General features: G+C 39.0%; 1 long non-coding RNA gene across 1 annotated transcript; it reads right to left on the reverse strand.

Annotated features, from left to right (window-relative positions):
• Nucleotides 1-1162: 1162 nt before the first annotated feature.
• On the reverse strand, nucleotides 1163-3282 carry LOC311074777. Its single transcript, XR_014604364.1, has 3 exons — nucleotides 3158-3282; nucleotides 1821-1930; nucleotides 1163-1295 (listed from the first exon to the last, which is right to left on the reverse strand). It is a non-coding gene; the product is annotated as an uncharacterized lncRNA (long non-coding RNA).
• Between the last annotated feature and the right edge of the window lie 1793 nt (nucleotides 3283-5075).

Genomic DNA, 5075 nt, shown 5'->3' on the forward strand with positions numbered 1-5075 from the left:
GGAGTGGCTACAGAAAAAAAGAGACTGCAACCGGGCCCATGCGAAAACAAGGATAAATATCGGAAGGGCATTAAATGTTGTCACACAGAGCTGATGTTATTAACATGAACAATTTGAGAACAAAGTATAATTTGCATGGTTTGACGTGATATGATAAGCTATCATTGGATTTAATCAGCACGATTTACTGCAATGCTTTTTTCCCTTAGTTGGTCAGAACAAAAGTGGATGTTACTTACTTGGTCAGATTACATTTTCCGGTGAAAATACTTATGTTGGTCATACTTCCAAAAAGTAGAATCTGTGATTCCGAATGACAGTATCCACACCGGCGCGGTGACTGACAGCCGCACATTCTCCTCAAAACATTGGATTCATCCGCGCTGTGCCGTGCCGAGGCACAACCCAAGTAAAGTTGATAATTCCAAGAATAACTGCAATTGCAGATTTCAAACAGAGATGGCGACAAAGAGGAAAACTACGGACTGCAGCTTTAACTGAATCAAACACATCTGCAGATATGAGGAAAAGCAATAACACAGTCAAACAATCACAGGCAGAGTGTGAAAACTTTAGAGGGGGGAGGAAAACAGAATGCTTGTTCCTGCTCATATTCCTTAATAGGGAGCATCTGCTTGGAACAGGCTTATCGGCTCCTTCCGTGCAGGCCTAAAACACAGATGAATATTTCATATGCAAACAGTGTGGGGCTCAGCTGCAACTTGTGACTGTCTCTACCAAGAGCATCTTGAGACACAGAGACCAGGGATGGAGAAAAATAGCCGGTCTCTATAGAGAACTCTGAAATGCACAGCTAGAGCTGACACCTTTTCCAACAAAGAAAATTCAAATATTACATAGAACTCTTATTAAGGAATAGATCTGACAATAGTACATACATTTATACATCTTTCTAGGCTGGCAGATGAACAGACATATATGAATTCATGTACTGCTTCAAATACATTCATTAAATTCTAATAATAATTTCCAAAATGTACATATGTGATGATCTGATTCTGCACAAAGAAAGTTTATTTTATTCTTGTTAATATTCTTGATAGTAGCCATCCTGTAACATCAAACTGACTGATCCCACAGGTTTGACTTTGAAGCGTGTTGAAGGTCTCTATATGACCCTGGCTTAGATTTACTGTATTTGCTCCACACATGCACACCTGGGACATCTCCACTGATGATGCACTGAATCAGTATGCATGGGTTTTCATTCAAACAGAGGAACTCAACAGGAAGTAATCCGTATTTTCCCATGCACATCCAGATTGTTGAATCACCTGTGGGATTTACAGTACATGAACATGGCAGGTTAGGTCAGTAATGTAGTACGCGGGTTGTGTTTTAATTTTTCAGTGGTTTCTGCTGTCTTATCAAAGATAATTTCAGAGCATTTTTAATGGTACTATAAATATTCTGGCAAAATCTGCTAACTTTGCAATCCTATAATGCTAACATCCTAATATCTTAACAAAAAAGCTCAAGAGAAATAGAGGTACAGTAGCTGTTCAGAAAGGAAAGTAGATCCATGTTCATGCAGTATTTCTGCTCTTCGTTTTATTATAATTTGGTTTTTATTAATCTTCCCTTCCAAAACTAAATTCATCTCTCTGCTCATGTTAGGGTAGCTGAACAGTTGGGATGCTAATAAGGTGCAAATTCCGAAGGAGGGCAATGCATGTGTCACCTTCTCCAGATTTCGAAGATGCTATATTGACGCAGTTCAAGAAAACTAATGCGCCCACTAAGCACCAGTGTTAAAAGGATTTCACTCAAAAAGGAACATTCTCTCATCATTTACTCACACTTGTGTGATTCGAAAGCTGTAGGATGTTTTTCTTCTGTGGAATACCAAATTAGACATTTATCAGAATGTCTAAGCTCCTTTCTTCCATACAATGAAAGGGATTGGGGACTGTCAGAATGCAAAAAGGACACAAAAAAGCATAAAGCATCATAAAAGTGGATCATATGAATCACACACTAAATTTGAAGTCTTCTGAATAAATATGATCACTTTGTCTAAAACTAACATAACTGAAGTCTTTGTTCACTGAAAAACTGACCTTTAAAAACTTTTTTTGGTTCACAAAGGTCCATCCATAGATCCATATTTGAAAAGTCCTATTCCACATTGCATTTCTTCCCATGAATCCTTTTAATGTTATTCTACTGTGATATTTTGCCTGTTGAATTGAATTGGAATGTTCTTTTCCCTAATAATGTGACATGTTAGATTCCACTGGTGTTCCTTCTAGTTGTTCACAGATTCGCCTCCTTTTTCCCTTTTTTGTGGCCTGTTGTTCTCCATTAGCCAGTGATCCAAATACACTATGGCAGAGTCCTAGATAATTCTGTGTTTGTGTAGAAATAATGCCCACGGACAGAATGATTAATTACATCTTTGTGGCATACATTCTGAAAGACGAATCTGTAATGGCCAAAGGAAATTAAATAGAGTACGGAACCAACATTTACTGGTTTCCCTTCTTTTCTAGTTCACTGTGTTAGTGTCACAATTGACCGTTCGCAAAGACCCGCCCCCTTTAGGTACGCTGCTATGTCCGACAAGCTACGCCGCTCTCACGCCACTCCATGTTCTCAGTATTTAAACAATAAATACTGTTTTGTGGCTCTTTAATGTGTCTGACAGATCGCTGTAGAGCCTCAGTTAAAGCTGCTCGTGAACCGATCATCTCTTTAATTTATAGCAACAAATAAACATGAATGAACATAAGAAGGAATGTTCTTTTAACCGCAGAAAGACATCAGTACAAATCAGTTGACTGCTCTGTTGGACAAAAATGGCGGATTCAGCGGATTATGATTGGTCAGATCACCTGTCAATCAAACTCCCTGCTGAGAAGGGTCAATTCCATCTTTGCAAGTACATTCTGGCGCTTCTGACTCACTCACAGACACAGCCTGTAAGTATGTTTTCATATTTTAAGAATTTGCTACTGACTATTCAAACGCGAGTTTTGCGCAGCATAGAGTAGCGCTTGCTTGTCATTTCTACGATCACAAATGCAGACATGGTTTTATGTTTACATAGTGTTCTCACACCCGTAGGGTGGCGTGTAAAAAGACAGTATAAGTCATTATAATCAGTAATTATGTCCCCAATGAAATAAAACCTTACCAATCTGATTCGATCTGGTCCAGTCGTGCTGGCAAAGTTGATCGATCAGCTTGGACATCTGCATTTTCCGGATCAGATTCGGGCTCAAATTGATAAGGTAGAACCGAAATTATCACCTGTCATTACTGCTTTGGGAGCTGATGTTCCAAAATATGGTAAGGGGCATGACATTTCCGTCACACGCTTAAGGTTTTTGGGCCAATCACAATGCACTGGATTGCTGGACAATCAGAGCACACCGCGCTTTTCAGAATGATGAGCTTTGTAAAAATCGATGCGTTTCATAAAGGCAGGGAATAGAGGAGCAACAATAATGTACAGTATGTGTAAAATAATGACTTTTTTTAACCTAAAACCGCATAAACACATTGCATTAAACCAAATACACAAAATAATGTTCTTTTTAGAACCATCATTACGACCCCTTTAATATAACCCAGAATCCCTTTAGATATAGTTTTCATCCCTTGTCCCGCACGTCACATAGGCTATTGAGAAAATGTCCTGCATTTTCATCAGTCTGTTGGTTTTTAATTATCATATTAAGAAAACGTGCATGTGTTCTTTTTCCATTTTAAGAAAGCATTCTTTTTGCAGCGTAGTTTTTCACCTATATTTAACAACGCTTTATCAGAAGTATTATAACAGCCGTTTTTTAAATCCTATCCAATGGTTGAAAAGAAAGGAGTAAACATGGTCACTAGTAGGTTGTGACGGCAGTCAATCAAAATGTGGAGCTGTGATTCGTTCCATGTGTTCCCTGTCAGAAAACAAATGGATAATTCGGTAAATTAAAATTTTACAAGGCGGAATAATGGCAACATATTTAATATTCTTAATATATAAGACTGACAATGAACTAATTTAATGTCGTTTTATATTTTATTTGTTCATTATTTATTTTGCTGGATTTTAGTTGGACTTGGTCAGAACTGTTTCAAAAATAGTTATCTGCATGATGCCTGCTGCCTTTGGGCTCAGTAATGTTGAATTTAAATGACATGTAAAATAAAGACATGTTGGGCCCTATTTTAACGATCTGAGAGCATGGTCTAAAGCGCACGGCGCAAGTATCCGAATCCACTTTTGCTAGTTTAACAACGGGAAAAATGGTCGGCGCGCCAGGCGCATGGTCTAAAAGGGTTGTCCCTATTCCATTAATGAGTAATGTGTGTGTTTTGGGATTTACGTGCGTTAAACCAATCAGTCACATCTCCCATTCCCTTTAAATGCCAGTTGCGCTCGCGACATGGCAGATTCGCTATTTACATGACGGAATTTGATAGTGGAAAGACGGAACGCGGGCCCTATTTTAACGATCTGAAACGCAAGTATCAAGCGCGAAACGCAAGTAACTTTGTGGGGGGGTCTTGGGCGCTGTTGCTATTATACCGGCAGGATAAATGACTCTTGCGCCTGACGCAAATCTAAAATGGGTTGGTCTGAAGTAGCTTCATTATTCATAGGTGTGGTTTGGGCGTAACGTGAAATAAACCAATCAGAGCGACATCTCACATTTCCTTTAAGAGCAGGCACGCTTGTTCCATGGCGGATTGCTATTAACGGCGGATTTGCCAGACGCATGTCAGGAGCGGTTCACATCCGGGGAGACCGACGTTCTCGTCAGGGAGTCAATGTGTCACCATTTTTGTGATCAATATCTCTCTGCATGTGCTTGAATTTGTGCAAAAATGCAGTTATTATAACTCTGCATAAAATACAGCGGTTATATAACTCCAATATACATGATCATGTAGATTTCCATAATTATTTACTGTCAGATATGAAGATGTTTCTGAATCTCTCGTTGTGTATTCACACAAATCCCATTTTCATGCTCCACCATCTGCAATGCTGCTTATTAATAAAGAAAAATGATGCACATAGGGATGAATGCTACGGTGTTGTGTCACAAATG

Source organism: Abramis brama (assembly GCF_963993115.1).
Source record: "Abramis brama genome assembly, chromosome: 23".
In the NCBI taxonomy this organism is placed as follows: domain Eukaryota; kingdom Metazoa; phylum Chordata; class Actinopteri; order Cypriniformes; family Leuciscidae; genus Abramis; species Abramis brama.